This window comes from Dioscorea cayenensis, chromosome 6 (assembly GCF_009730915.1).
Source record: "Dioscorea cayenensis subsp. rotundata cultivar TDr96_F1 chromosome 6, TDr96_F1_v2_PseudoChromosome.rev07_lg8_w22 25.fasta, whole genome shotgun sequence".
NCBI lineage: Eukaryota > Viridiplantae > Streptophyta > Magnoliopsida > Dioscoreales > Dioscoreaceae > Dioscorea > Dioscorea cayenensis.
The window spans coordinates 14,570,419-14,588,051 of NC_052476.1; positions in this window are offsets into that span (position 1 = coordinate 14,570,419).

The window sequence follows — 17,633 nt, forward strand, 5'->3', positions numbered from 1 at the left end:
ACCTAAATTGATAAATTAATAAAAAAGCAATAACATCATTATAAAGCATATCTCAAGTTTACCCTCATTCTATATAACTCTTGTACTAGAAAACATGATATATATATAAGGACCACCAGATTAAGGGCCCACCATCCACACTAATTTATATGAATCATAACGGAAATACCAACAACAAGCCTTGAATCCTTAACATTCAAAACAGAATAAGCTAAATCTTCTAACTAATAATACCTGCTATTGTTGCCTGTGTGCTTTTCTAATCCTCTATGTTTTATGTTCATTTATGTACATAATATGTCAATCTCACACATATGTATGGCCATCTCTAAATATATTTTTGGAGTTTATATATATAGTTATTATCACAAACCATGAAATGGCCTTCTTTTCCCCAGGCTTCCACCACTGGAGTACTAGCCATTATAGTTATCATGAGACTTAAGCCAAGAAGGAACCGGAGAAACCCCATCATCTTCATGGCTTTCTCCTTCTCCCTGGCACTCTTTGGTTTTGTTTTCCTTTCCTTCTTAATTAGCTCCTATACTTATATAATTATAGCTTGGTCTGCAGTCAATGTGAGAATGCAGGTGTATGTTTATCTTGCAAATTAAGCATGTGAAATAACAACTCAGCTTCTGATTTATATATTGGTCAGATCTCTGCATGAGATTCCACTGGGGCTTGTTTACCTTTGTTTCAAATTGGAAGTTTTCTTGGCTTATTATCTATCCTAACAAGTTGTCTAACCATTGCTTATTATTTTAGTACAACAGTTGCATAAAACATGAGTAGAAGCATGCATCACATGCTAATGTATAAGATATTATAAGGAAAGCAGAGTATGAGTATAAAAAGGAATTGATTGTCTTTGGTCTTTTCATAAGAGGAGATTCAAGTGATCATATACACAAATAATTTGCAGTTAGAAAGAAGAAAGAGAAATCCAAAAAATCATATGTGAAAAACCAAATTATCAACACGACCCATGTCATTCATGCTAATTAATGAATTATATAAAACATCAAGACATCCAACTTTGACTGTCCACAAAATTAAAACAAAGAAATACAAATATCACAGAGACAGCCAACTCAAAGATTGAATTGTGACCTGGTTAAATCCGGTGATGGCGGCCCTCGTGATGCCGACGTCGGATGGACACGCACCGGCGATGATGATGCCCGCAAGATGGAGAGCTCAAAGAGCTTGATTGATCAAAAGGGCAGCCAGCTCAAAGTTAATGATGTTTCTGATGGGGTTAGGGTTTGGTTATTATTTTTTATGTCTTTTTAATGTTTCACAAGGGCATTATAGTAATTTTGAAAGGGGAATGGTTCATTACCCTGTGGGAGTTAATGGTGACCCCCATAGGGTAATGATTACCCTCTAAAAAATACATCCAAACTGGGGTCTGGGAATGTATAAGTAATGGTTCCCCAAAAGGGGAACCATCCAAACACTACCTAAGTGCATAAGTAATGATTGTATGTGGGTGATACTAACTTCTATATATATATATATATATATATAAACCTCACTCTCTATCAAGCATGTTACTGTCTTTCTTAGCAGTCTAATAGCTCATTTTAAAAAATCTTAAAAATTACATTTTTGATGGCGGTCTAAATCCAAAATATAAATTTGTAAAATAACCAGATTTTTGGATATGGACTATGTCTCATGTGATTATTGTGATGTAACACATTAATTATATTTAATAAAAAAATTTCACCTTATTCATTTTTGTTGCAAATATGTAAGGATGAAATAGCTTATCTCATTAAAAATATTTTGTTCATTTTATATTTTTTTAATTTTGTATTTTTTATTTTAATTATTAAAATCAAATATTATAATGTTAAGTAAATAACATTCCATTATAGAGATTGTTAATCAAACTTTCAAAAACACCATAGATTGTCTAAATTATGCAAAAATAATAATAATAATAATAATAATAATAATAATAAAATAAATAAAATTCTCTCAACTTATTTGAAAACTTTTTTAAAGATGACATTAGAAGTTAAAAAAAAGCCTTAGAACACATTGAAATACTATAATTAATTAAATAATTAATGATATATATAGATAGTGAATGTTAATCACTTTAATTATTTTTTTAATTCTTCAATAAAAATCACAATTTTGATATTAATTTCCATAGCAAATGATATAATTAATCAATATTGTCTTCACTAAAAGATAATTATGAGTCTAGTGATAATAACACAAATATAGTCACCTTTATAGAAAACTGATAAATGCCATGATAAAATTATTCATTACAAAATCTTATCTTTTTCTTTGCTTCATTTTTCTCATCTTTTTACTTAAAATCTAATGAGTTGGAGTGTCATCTACTTTATTATTGATAAGCTTCTATCTAGTCTTTCATCCATTTCAAAAAATTATTTTAAAGAAAAGAATGATTTTATAATTTAAATCAGTAAAATGACATAAAAATGCAAAACTTATATGAACTTCTTATTTGTACAATATAATGTAAAATAAGTTAGGATATTCTATCTATATTCTGAAAAATTATTTAAGAAAATACTAATTCTAAAACTTGAAATTAAGTCGGCAGTGAAATAATTTTTTTTATGGATGTCCAGAAATTAACATGAGGTAATCTATAAAAAAAGGTTATTTAAAAAAATTAATTTTGGATATCCAACATTTGTTTATTAACATAAATGAACTTCAACAGATTATAAGATAAGATGAGGTATGTACATATTTTGAAAAATCATTTTAAAATAGGATAATTTACTTTAATATATTATATTATAAATATTTTATTCAGTTTTGGTGAGAAAAATTGACAAACAACTCTTTTATTTAATGGTAGGTTCCTTTGTTCTCTTTCGATCGATTAACTAGCTAAAAATAATTTGATCACAAATCAAATTTTAATTATTTTAGATTTCAAATGATTGTGGGTTCATGACTTTTATTAGAGCAAGACCCTAATTTTAATTACACTATACAATATCATAAGAACCTCCAATTAAGAACAAATGTAAACAAGAATTAAATGAATAAAAAATAAAATTAGTTCTATTGATTTCAAAAGAGTACATGAATTGGATTAGAATACAAAGGCTAGAAACTCAATTTTTTCTAATCCTATTTTCCTTTCTCTTATTTGTTTTGAACCTATTCGACCTTGTGAATAGAGACCAGGACACTTTAGTTCTTCCAAACTCTTTCATTAGAAAAGCACATTTGAATGTCTTTTTTGACTTTGCTGGCTCAATCATCTTCAAAATTTATAGTTTGCATCTTGAACATTATTTGGATCTCAAGCCAAGATCTCTTCATGTTTGTAAATCACGAACTTGATTTCGTTAATTTAAACTTTTTGAAAGAGTCGGCATTTTATACTTGTGAAGCTTTCTAGTTTTGACTTGTGAAACTCTTTAACTCTTTAACTTCTTGATCCCTTATGACTCCTGAGTACATTGGTCAAATCATTTGAGTTTTTCTTTTTTAAACCTCGACTGTCCCATGATTTTGAGTCTTGACTTATACATCACCAGGTTATAACCTTTGACATGATTGGGCCATTAACTCGCATGCTTTGGCTTGTTCGTTGTTAAAGCATCTTGTGGACTTCAAGTTCTGATTTTCCTATGTTTGTGAAGTACAAACCTTTTTTTTCCTTTGGTTCTAATATTTGAGGGCTTCAGACTCTTGTGCTTGTGAAGCCTTTTTCTTCATCATTTCCAGTGAAAAGGTCTTTTTTTCTTCATTACTTTAATTTAAACATATATATATATATATATCATTTGAAGGCTCATTCTTATCCTCGGAGAGCCTTTTCTTTGCATTTGTTGATGGCATTTCTTTCTCCTTGTCATTTGAGAGAATTCTCTCTTTGGTTAACACCTGACTAAGCATCATTTAATAGTTTTTTGAGAAAGGATTTCATTGACTCATATGAATCTCAAGAGGGAGTAGGAAGGCTCTCACAAAGAGAGCAAACTACGGTGACATTGGACTTACAATGAGTTTATTGTCTTAAAGAGGGCTTCCACTTACTCAAGTGAATTTCAAAAGGCAATACGGAAGCCCTCAAAAAGAGAGCAACCTTCCACTGCTTTGGACTCGACAATGAGCTCACAGTTCAAGAGATTTTTCACTCACTCAAGTGACTCTCAAGAGGAGTTTTCATCCCCTCAAGTGAGTCACAAGAGGTAGTGGGGAGGCCCTCACAAGTAGATCAGTCTACCACTACTTTGGACTCTACGAGAGCTGGTGTTTTCAAGTAGAGTTTTCATTTATACTTTGCCAAGAAGTGAGTCTCAAGAGATAATGGGAAGGCCCTCACAAGGAGAGCAATCTACCACTACATTAGAATTCACAAGAGATAGTGTTGTTCAAGAGGAACTTTCCACTCACTCAAGTAAGTCTCAAGATGTAAGGGAGAGGCTCTCACAAAGAGAGCAGCTACCATTGTATTAGACTCCACAAGATATAGCAATTTTCAAAAGCAAGTTTTCACCCATTCAAGTGAGTCTCAAGAGGTAGTGGGGAGGCTCTCACAAGTTTACTACTACATTTGACTCCACAAGAGATAATGGTCTTTAAGAGGAACATTTCATTCACTTAAGTGAGTCTCGAGAGGTACTGGGGAGGCTCAAACAAGGAGAGCATTCTACCATTACATTCAAGAGGAACTTTCCACTCACTCGAGTAATTCTTAAGTGGTAACTGGGAGGCTTTCACAAGGGGAGCAGTTACCACTACGTTAGACTCCACAAGAGAACTTGTGGTTTTCAAGAGGAGCTTTCCACTTTCTCAAGTGAGTTTTAAGAAATAGTAGAAAGGCTATCACAAGAAAAGCAATCTACCACTACTTTGGACTCCACAGGAGATGTTATGGTCTTCAAGAGAGTTTCCACTCACTCAAGTGAGTTTCAAGAGGTAGTGAGGAGGCTCTCACAAGGAGAATAGTCTACTACTACATTGGACTCAACAAAAGATCTTGTGGCCTTTAAGAGGAGCTTTCCATTTTCTCAAGTTAGTCTTAAGAGGTAGTGGGGAGTCTCTCACAATGATAGTAATATACCACTACATTGGGGTCAATGAGTTATGTGGATGTGGACCAGAATTTTCCCTTTTTACAGATTTTCATGATTTATTCAACTTAACCCTCTAAATTTTAACTTTTCACATTTTTTTTTCAATTTTTGCAAATAAATCCTTGAGCTTTCATATTTTTTTTTTCATTTTTATAACTTTTGAAAATAAACCCAAGGTCCTCACTTTTTCCCATTTGTTCTATATTTGTTTTTACAAATAAGCCCTCAACTATCTCTCCTATTTGTTAAAAAAATAATAAACTTGTCATGTATAAATAAGTAACAAAATAGATAAACAAAACTAAAATTTATAACTAGAATTACCTTAAACAAATAAGTGAATAATAACAATGAGGAGATGAGTTTTAGGTTTTAACGCACATATCAAACACATAGATCGGAACCCGTATATATAGGATTCATGAATGTACATTGGAAATGTAATGAAAGGATAAATGAATATTAATGGAAAAGAAAACACATCCACATTTATGTTCTTAATGCATTCATACTTCATAAGACTCCCCTTGGATGTGTATAACCAAAGGATATGCCTCATTAAAACTTTAATAGGAAAAATCAAATGGGATAAAAACCTAGTAAAAGAGTACATGATCCTTGGTATGTGGAGTAATTACTACCTCATTAAAAACCTTGCTTAGGAAAAACCCTTTGGAATAAAAAACTGTGGCGAAAAGGAAAAAGAGTACAGTCTCCCCCTCATAAAAGTAACTATAAGCTTGTTTTAGCTATGATTTTTTCATTCTTCTCATCCCCGTTTTGTACACAAGATTCTGAGAAATACATTTTAGAAGTCATTTTGTAAATAAATCAACTTAATCCTCATTAGATTGAATCTTTTAAGCTTCTATAGCCCTTTTTTTTAAGATCACGGGTGTAGAAAAAAATTTTGGTGATATGTACTTTGTTCTATCTCCTTTAATATAACCTCCTTTGTATTTGAGAAATACAAGCAATGTTATCTTCATAAATTAGCGTAGCATTTGTTGTAATTGATGGCAATTTGCATAATGACTGTATATGTCCAATCATAGATCGCAACCACTGGCATTCCAAACAAACTTCATGGAGAGCTAGAATTTCAACATGATTTGATGAAGTAGTTGTAAGAGTTTTCTTTGTAGAAAGCCATGAGATAGCTTTACCATTATAAGAGAATATATGGCCTTGTTTGGATTGCATTCTAGGAAGCCCAAAAGCATTTTTTTTTTTTATAAGTTAAGCACTTCTGGGTGGAAGAAAAGATGTTTGTATTAGCTTTTCTGCAAAAGCAGAAGCTGTTAAAAAACCCAAATTCAGCTTTTTTCCAAAAGCTAGTAAACATATGCTTTTAAAAAAAGCACTTTTGAAAAGCACATTTGGGTGTTATGAAATTACCAATTTACCCTTAACAAATAAAAAAAATGAATGCCCTCTAGTCCTACCTCTTGCCTCCACCCCTTTCAACCACCCTGTTATTATAGACAGTATTAAGGGATCAAGACCATTAATATTTTTTAACACAGCCTCAAAACTACCACCCAAAAGAATTGTACAAGGGACAAATGTGAGTGATGTGAATGTGGTGAAAATCCTCCAAAAGCAAGATGGGATGACACAAATACTGAAATGTTCTTAAAAATCTGTGTTAAGGAGGCCTAGATTGGTAATAGGCCATACACACACTTTACAAAAGAAGGTTGGAAAAATGTAATGTCAAAGTTTGTTGCGAGAACAAGGGTGAGTTAAAACTACAAGCAACTGAAAAACAAGTGGGACTCTCTCAAGAAAGAGTTTGGCATATAGCCAAAGCTAGTGGAGCACCAAATAAGGCTTGGTTAGGACCCTGTTAAGAGGATAGTTTTAGCAAAGTAATGATTGGTGGGAGAGAAAAGGACAAGTAAGTAGGGATGGCAACGAGTCGGGTCGGGTGCGGGTATTAGCATACCCGTACCCGTACTCGATACCCCACTAGTATACCCGAACCCGACGGATTTTAAAAACCCCAACCCACACCCGCACCCAATGGGTAATCGGGTACACGCGGGTAAACCCGCCCCCGCCCCAATATTAACAAAATTAATAAATAATATATTATTTTTATAAAAAAATAACTTAAAAGTAATTATAATTTTTTATAAAATAAAATAAAATAAAATTATTACAAAATTACAAGACTAAACAAAGAGGAAAAATAAAAAAACCCTAAATTGTTAAGTTGTAGAACATATTAGTATATATATATATATATATATATATATATATATATATATGTGAATATATATATTATATAAATATTTTAATAATTTTAATTTTGGGTCCGGTATGGGTTCAGGTACGGGTCGGGTATTAGAATTCCCATACCCGCACCCGCACCCGTTTCATACAAGTCGGGTTTTACCCGAACCCGACCCGAAACCCGGTCAAATCGGGTTTTACCCGTCAAACTTGGGTCGGGTTGGGTCGGGTATGGGTATTATTGCCATCTCTACAAGTAAGCCTATGAATCCATATTATATATAATAATGTAGTCATTTATTTATTTTGTAATTTTTATTTCAAATAAATAATAACACATTGTCTTCTTTTTTTATTTAATTCAAATAGAAAACCCCAGAATATTTGAAATGGAGAAATGAGAGTCCAAAGTTCTTAGACATGATGAAGATATGCTTTAATGATGTAGTGCCGACAGGCTACATGTCATTGGTATCATATGCAAAACCATCATTAGAGAATGAAGTTTCTAATGAAAATGCTTATGCTCGGATTAATGGTGTAGACGTAGAGGTAGATAACTTTGATGATAATGACAATTCTTAACAATACAATGATGACACGCGGGGAGAAACCAGTACAACACAAGCTAGAAAGAGACAAAAACATCACAAAGAGAAAAGAAAAAAGTGTAAAAGAGAAACTACAAGAATCATTTGTATCCCTACTCTTTGGGATCGATAACATGTCATGTACAAGTAATGTAAGAGTTGAGAATAATGATCGTTGTAGTATAACCAGATGTGTGGATTTGTTGGACATAGTCCAACGAATGGAATAAGGAATCCCACATTGCTTTCTCATGGTAAGGTTGTTTGCAAAAAAAAAAAATATATCATAGGGAGACTTTTGTGGCACTAGTGGAAAAGGATCCATCACTTACTATTGATTGGTGTCACACTTTTAGCGTGGGCGACCTCACCCGACTTTGACTTTGACGGATGATCATTTATCTACAGGAACTCAATTTGGATTTTTTTTAGTTTTTTTTATGCCATCAACTTTATTATGTCTTTGCTTTATGTGTTGAGTTTATGTGTTCAACATTGTCTTGAACTTTTCACATGTTGCATTTTCAGAGTTGAAATATTATATTAGACTATTGTCATGCCTTTGCTTTATGCTAAACTTTTGTATGGTATTTCATTTTGTTTATTTAGACCTTTGTGTTGAGTATTTTTTTTCCCTGTATTCTACATGGCATTAAACATTTTATATTGTTTATGTAGGGTGTAAAATCAAAATGGAGTTCTTGTCCGATTCAGATACAAAATTAAAAGAACCAATGTCTGATTCAAAAGAAGAAGCTAACAATTTGGATATGCATTTGGATGAGTACATTGGAAGGATGTATGCATGTATTGCAACTAAACAATACCAGTATATAAAGTCAATATTGAAGGAAGAGAAGAGGGCATCTTTATTAACTGGTCATTGGTGGGTTAATGAATGAACGGATCAGATAGTCATTTCTTTGAGCAAGTCCAAATGAATAAAATTGTATTTAGAAGATTGGTGGTTGAACTTAATCAAAAGTATGGTTTACAACATACGAGAAATGTTATAGTAGAAGAATCAGTGATAATGTTCCTATATATACTCGGACATAGAGCTACATATAGGAATGTGGAAGAGAGATTTCAATATTCTGGAGAAACAGTGCACATACAGTTTCATCAAGTGCTAAAAGTTGTACACCAAAGTTGTAGTTGAAAGTTTTAGAGATGTGGAGGATTACATTTAGGGTGATGTTAGATATTGGCCTTACTTCAAAAACTGCATTGGTGTGATAGATGGAACATATGTGGTCATTCTTGTCCCAGCTAAGAAACAAGTTTCATTAATGAATAAGAAAAGATACACATCAACAAATATTCTAGCCGCATTTGACTTCAATATATGCTTCACATTTGCGCTTATTGGCTGGGAGGGATTGGCACATTACACACGTATATTAATGGAGGTTTTGAGAAATCCATCTTTAAAGTTTCCTCAACCACCCGAAGGTTCACATTTACTTGAAATTAATTTTAATATCTATGTTCTATTTTTTATTTTATATTGTATTATACTTTTGTAGGGAAATACTACCTTGTGGATTTTGGGTATCCTATGATAAAAGGATTTTTGGGGCCATACCAGAGTGCAAGATATCTCATTCCACAATTTAGGATGTCTCGTTCCCTAGGTCTCCAAACGAAGTATTCAACTATCATCACTCGAGTTTGAGAAGTGTTATAGAAATAACATTTTGAGTTTGTAAAACAAGATGGAGGATCCTACAAAATATGACCAAGTATACTATGAAAGTTCAATTCCAAATTATATGGTCATGTTTTGCTCTCCATAATTTTATTAGTAGAATGGGTAGTAATAATTTAGATGTTCTTGAGAGCCTTCAAGACATCAACCAAATTCAAGAAGGAGAATGTGGCTTTGAGAATGATGATAGAGAAAGTTCATTTGTATGGCAACAACCTACAAATGAGGACACATAACAAATGATTACACTCAGGAAACAATATTCGGGATCAACTCTCCAATCAATATATGAGTTAATTTTGTAGTATTTATAACTTATTATCATGGTTGTCATGGTGTTAAAAAAAAAATATTTGTCCCCTATCTTTTGTGTAGGTTGTAATTTAATGTTTGTGTTGTTAGTTGTTGCTATGGTTGTTAAGATGTTGCCAAACCTTAATGTTGTTATTGTTAATTCTTCTTATAATTAATAGTCATGACAATATTGATATTATGGTTGTTGTGAAGTTGAAAATATTAGAAATCTTTTTTTTTTATCCATGTTATGATGTTGTTATTGTTATTGCTATTATTATTGTTGTTATTATTAATTTTTGTTGTAAGCATGGCAATGTTGTCTTTTTATTGTTGTTATTTTGAAAATACTATTGATTTTGAAAATACCAAATAGCTTTTGGGCCAAGATATTTGGTCCATATCCAAGACCATATTAAATCTCTTGGCCCAAAATACTATTGCACTTGGATACGGACTTTTTGGGCCAAGGATTACTATTTCTTTACTAGGTGGATGAAATGGACCTTTCTAAACATCATGTGTCAGGACAATCATTGGGGTAATTAATGGATAGGCCTTATCCATATTAAATCTCTTCAGTATATTTTCTAGTTAAGCTAATTGGTGAATAATTTTTAAGTAGGTAAGTGCTCAATTTGTATACCAAGACAAAATCTTGTCTTACCCAGATCCTTCATTTTAAATTCCTTCCTCAAATATGATGCTACGATTGCAATTTCTTAAGGAGTACCTATAAGATTTAAATCATCCACATATACTGCTATCACAACAAATCCTTTAGTGGAACTTTTAATAAATAAACATAGACATATATTATCATTTTGGCATCCTTCTTTATCAAATAGTCACTAAGATGGTCATACCACATCCATCCAGATTGTTTTAGCCTATAAAAAGATCTCTGTTATTTAATAGAGTACAAATACCCCTACTTTGAAACAATAGGCATTTTGTATCCCTCGGGGATTTTCATATATATGTCTTTTTCAAGTAGTCCTATATATATATATATATATATGTTGTGACAACATCCATCAACCACCACAAGGGCTAAGGTTTTAAGGGACAACTTTTTTTGTGTCTCCATGTTATTTTGCCATAAATATTATATTTTTTGTGTTAAAAAAGTTAACTGACACCATTGTTTAGATTAATTGTTATAACTTATGCTTTTATTACTATTATAATGATAATTGTGAAATGTAGTATATGCCACAATTAAGTCATTACTATTAATATATTAATACTGGTAAATTTTCTTTTGTATTTAATGTTTGTCACCAAAAGCGTATAAAATTTGGTGTCAAAATTTTTTTGATGACAATGATGTGTATATAATTTTGAACTCGTTCTGGTGAAACTGTTTTCTGTCACTCAACATTTATTTTTTGTTACCATAGTTTTGTCACATAAAATTCAATCATTTAGTGTCTACTAAATATTGTCACAAAAATTAAATTTCATGACCATATTATTTGGTTTTTTATGATAAAAATTTAATTATCATCATAGATTCGATTAGTTGTGATGTCCAATTATTTTGAAACTATTATAATTTCAATTGTGATAAGCATAATTATGCATCTTATCTTTAGTGTCTACAATTTTGGATACAAAAGTTTTTAAACATGTAGTATCTAGTGAATGTCGTCATAAAAATATAAATTAACATATATAGTCTTTAATAAATTAGTATATGTGGTTATAAAAATTATATTATTGTCTAGTAACAACTTTTTGGCTTTATTTGATTTGAAAAACCAAAGTGACTCAATTAACTCAATATATAGAGATACATACCATTGATGGTCACAAGATTTTCATCTTTTCTTTCTTTTAACTTATTTTACTTAGTTTATGGATAAGAGATAATTGTTGTTTTGGTTTATCTTTTTTATCTTCAAAGTTAGGTTTATTGTATTTCTTTCAATGATGGTTGTTTGTTAGTGTGACATTTTTGATTGTGTGGTTTTTCTTTCTTAATTTTGTAATGATTTTTATCTATTTAAAACAACAAAAGCCATATGCAACATGGAATTTGTCTCCTCTCAATTGAGAAGAAATAATGGTATGAAAATTGTAATTAAATTAGAATTTTTGAAAATTTGAAATTTATTTTATTAGATTTTTATTTTTTTTCTCTAAATATGCAAAATAAGCATCAAGAAGAGGGAATAACTTTTAAATCTAAAAAAAAAGAGTTACATCCTAACAGAAGCTAAGGCTAAAAAATAAAAATGAAGATTCAAATGCATAGTAGAATACTTCATCTCCAAATTTACATTAGACAATAGTTTTGTATAACTTTATAATTGTATTTTGGATATTTAAATTTTAAAATTTTAAATTTGAAATAAGAATTTGTACTGTTTAGTGATATTTATCTATTTTTATATAATAGTAAATACTTGTAATTCCTTGTGTGGCAATATCTTGCTATTAAAAATTTGTTTTTTCATGAGAAAATTGTCTAAGATATACGTTTATAATTATCACAAATAGTTTTATTCACAGCAACACTTATTATGGTAGTGACAAAATTATTGTAACATATATTTCTTATTTAGTGACAACATTATTATTAAATTAATAATTTTAACACAGGACACTATCTCTAAACAACATTAGTGACCAAGCATTGGTCACCAATAAAAACATTACTTTTAAAAAAAAAACTTTTGTTACTATTTTACATTATTTTAGTATCAACAATGGTGTCACAAAAGAAAATGAACTATTATGACCACTTTGGTCGTCACTATTTCATATTTTTTGTGTCAACAAAGTTATCACAAATAGTAAGGTTTTGTGACAATATAGTTTTATCACAACTACCAATGTTTTTAGAGACAAAAATTTAGCCACAAAATTTTGAATATATGTGGCGACATAGTTTTACCGGGAATATTGAAGTTTTTAGTGACAATAATTTGGGTCACCATTTTTTTTTTGTAAATGTGGTCAAATTTTTAAAGTAGTCACTATTATATTTGCTATGATGGTACTTGTGACGAAAGGTGACAACCTCAAAAATTGGTCACTATTAATAACAGTGACAAAAATTACTACTTTTAGTAACAATTTTAGTTAGCAGTAAAAATATAATTTCTTATAGTGAAGTGCATATCTAATTTATTACTTACTACTATGGCAATCATAAACCGAAAATTGATCCCATCCATTATAGGAGAATATGTCTCCTCATAGTCAACACCAGGCATCGGGGAAAGTCCTTGAGTAGCCAGTCTTATTTTATACCTTATAATTTTATTATTTTCATTTTGTTTTCTCACAAATGCCTATTTGTAACCAACTGGTTTTATCCCTTCAGGTGTTAGCATTATTGGCCCAAACATCTCACATTTTAAAAGGGAATTTAGCTTAACCTTGATAGCTTCTTTTCATTTTAGCCAATTCTTTCTCTATCGACATTCATCAATAGATCGTGTCTCTAGATTTATTTGTATTTATTTCTATGTCTATAGCCAAATTATAGATAAATATATCATTTATTTTGATCCCAAACTAATTTATTATTTTATCATCATCTACATAGCAAATTGAGTTGTCAGCATTTTCATAGATATCCTTTCCCATTGATTCTTTTTCATTGACACGCTCTGCGTGTTTCATATTTTCTTCGCCCTTCTCACATGGGCTACTGAATACTCAACTTGCATTCCAACTGTCATACTATAATCATAAAGTGATTTTGATGTAAATTCACTAGCATTATTATGACAAATAGTCTTTATAGGATAATCTGGAAATTGTGCTTTAACCCTAATAATGTGTGCCGATAACCTCACAAAAGTTACATTTCTTGTAGACAAAAGTAAAACATGGGACCATATAATCGATGCATCGATTAAAACCATAAAATACCTTAATGGTTCACATATATGTCCTTGTATTCTTTCTAAAAATTTAGGAGATTCTCCAAGCATCCTACTTTTAGAAAGTCAGGTTATTAGCTTTCCCATTGAGCATGTTGAACATGCATAGTAATAATTTGTTATGATTTTATAATATTTCACATGGGAACTAGTAATAATCTAACATATCATAATAGCACCAGAATGCCCAAGTCTTTCATGGCATAGTTTAAATATTTTAGGATCATTAACCTTCTTGGTTAAGACTGTATCTGATTCCATCAATTTATTATGTGTAAAATATAATCCGGAAGATATTTAGGAAAAAGTTTTAAGTACACGTTTTTGACATGAAACAACTTAAGTAATATAAAGATATTCTTTTTCCTTCCTTATCAACCGTTTTTAAATAATATCCATTGAGGTGTATATCTTTAAAACTTATAAAGTTTCTTCTAAATTTTGGAGAATATAGAGCATTTCTAATCTGCAAAGGTGCCCCATTTGGTAATACCAATGTTGTTCTCCCAGAACATTCAATCAAGTTTAATGACCCAACTATTGTGGATATAAAAAACTTTTTATTGATAAGGATGTAAAATATATTTGCTTTTGCAATATAGTATGTGTCGTTCCACAGTCAACAATGCATACATCATCAACCACATTTTCCCCCATGTTCCTAGAATTTAGATGGAGCTTAACATCGAGGTTCTATAATATATAAGTGCCTGAGATATGACTAACCTCTGATTCTCTTCTTCTGATATTTGCCAAAATATCGAATTTTAAAACAAAACAATACAACAATAATTCAATAGACAACTAAAATAAAATACTGAAACAATGGAAACAAAATAATAATAATAAAGAATAAAAATAAAAATAATATATTCAATATTAGTTAATATAAAACTAAAGCATGTATGAAGTAAATCAAAAGAATATATATATATATATATATATAGATATAGATATAGATATATCGAAAGCAAAGTTTTGTTGATAACGTGTTAAAAAATAATAAATTTGTGATATATAAATAAGTAACAAAATAGATAAATAGAAGTAAAAGGTAAAATCTATACCTGAAATTATCTAAAACAAATATTAATCAATAATAATGAGGAGAAGAGTTTTAGTAATCAACACACATATCAAACACATATATCGGAACCTATATATTGTTGAGATAATTCAAAGCTGATATGGCGTCATTCTACATGCTCACATGGGAGAATAGCTCAGTCAAATAATCCTATCATTATTTGTTATTTAGTTCGACAAATAGTGGGGCTTTATCGGTTTATTTCAGTGAACATAACAAGCCCATGTAATGGGTGATGTTTTGATATATAATTAAGGGTATTCTGATAATAAAAAGTTCTCTCCTTTATTGTTTTTAATTCTACTTAAAAAAATCTCTCTTTTTCTTACCATATTCTTTCTTCCCTTCACCTATTGGCTAAGAATATACCCTATTTATCTCCAATATTTGGTATCAGAACAAGGTTAGATCTAAAGGACTTATTTGAAGGGGCTTGGTTTGTGGCAGTCAGTTGAAGATGAGAGGAGCATACAACCTTTGGGAAACAATCGAACACTCAATCAAATGAGGGCTCATGTGGAGGAAGAAGCAAAAGCTCTAAGAGACATATCCTTTATTCATGTTGCTGTTTTAGAATCGATTTTCACAAAAAATCATGACTTGTGAAACAACCAAAGAAGCTTAGGATGTGCTAAAGGAATTATATCAAGAAAATGACAGAACATAACAATTGCAAGTGTTAAATTGCAAAAGAAAAAGAGACTATACAAGCTTACTTTGACAGATTGACTATAGTGGTGAGTATAATTAAATTGATGTAAGAAGAGTTATCTGATAGTAGAATAATGGAAAAAAACTATTTGTAAGTTTTCTAGAAATGGTTTGAGGCAAAATTTCATCTCTAGAAGATTTAAGAGAAATTAGTCAAATAACTTTGTCGAAACTAATTAATTCTTTTCAAGCACATGAACAAAGAAGAAGTATGAGGGAAGGAGAAAAATAGACATTTGAGGGACCTTATCTAGCCAAAACTTCATCTTCAAAAGAAAAAAAGAATAACCCAACGTGACCATTGTAAGAAGCTAGGTCATGAAGAGAAAGATTGTTGGCATGAGAGAAAACCTTAATAATTCAAGTGCAAAATATTTAGACATTTACAGGTTAATTGCAAATTTAAAAAATGGAGAACATGCAAATTTAGTAGAAGAGGCCAAAGAAGAAACTCTTTTTAGTTGGTGAGAGGCGCATCATCTAGTGAAGAAAAGTGCTTCACGAATTTTAGAAGTGTAGAGAAAGATGCTTCATAATTTTTGAAGTTTTTGATGTTCTATGAAATTTTAAAGCTTTGTTTTAAGGGCAGGTGTTGAGATAATTTAAAGCTAGTGTGGAGTCATTTTACATGCGTACATGGGAGAATAGCTCAGTTAAATAATCTTATCATTGTTTGTTATTTAGCGCAACAAATAGTGGAGCCTTATTAGTTTGTTTCAGTGAACATAATAGCCTATATAATGGGTGATGTTTTGACATATCAGTAAGGGTATTCAGATAATAAAAAGTTCTCTCCTTTATTGTTTTTCAGTCTACTTAAAAAAATCTCTCTCTTTATTACCACATTCTCTCTTCTCTTCACCTTTTGGCTGAGAATATACCTTGTTTATCTCTATCATACATATATAGGATTCACGAATGTATATTAGAAATGTAACAAAAGGATAAAGGAATATTAATGGAGGAGAAAAAAAGCATTCACATTTATGTTCTTAATGCATCTATATTTTATAATACTTTTTTACATTTTTTAACCCTAATTTTAAGAATAAACCTCTTTTTATCACTTTTAAATAACTTTTTTTTACTAGAATTCCTACTTCTATTGAACACTAAGAGGTCTCATGACATCTACAAAGGACCTATTGTCAACATCCCTTCTAATATGTTGTCACAAGCATCAAACGTAGATTCTAAACAAGGATGAAGTTTGACTACCTAAACACAATGTGAAACATCATAGCTATAACCATCACTAACAAACGACTAAAGCCCATGCATAGGTTTAAGTTTTCTATGAATGGCAGCTAACAAGATCCTTAAAAATTCTTTACTAATGACACCTGATAAAATCCTTACTAGCATCGGTGATATCTTTAGTACATTAAGTCATAATGGAGGCAAGATCTCCCATGCTTATTAAAACAATAAATGGCTTATACTTTCCTTGATATATTTCTATCATAGAGATAAGATGATAGTGGTTTACACTTACATGCATATATGAAAGTGTGTTCAAAGAGGTGGGAGGAATGGAATGAAGAGATAAACATGGTGCCTGATCATTTGGTGAGGCAAGTAGGAAGTGTTGAAGTTGGCAACAGAGGTTATGGAAAATCAGGTATGAACTCTTGGGGTGGGATGGTTGGAGTATAGTTCGGATCTGGATAATAGACGTGATGATCGGAAGGGTGTTTTTTCTTCTTTTTTTTTTAATAATGAGAAACTATATATATGATAGGTATCACATAGCACGAATGGTAATTTGTTTTATAAAAAAATGTCAAAAAAATCTGAGAGATATGATAGCGGAAGCATACATGGATCAAGTATATACACTAAGAGCATTCATGATTGGTTAAAATGTACTTTTTTTTCCATATCAACTTGGCATCCTTTATTCACATGCCCACATATAGGACTAACTTATGATCTTTAAAAATATCATACCTTATTTCTTTCTTCCTCAACAGGTCAATCCAAACCCATAATCAAGCCCTCATGTAAGTC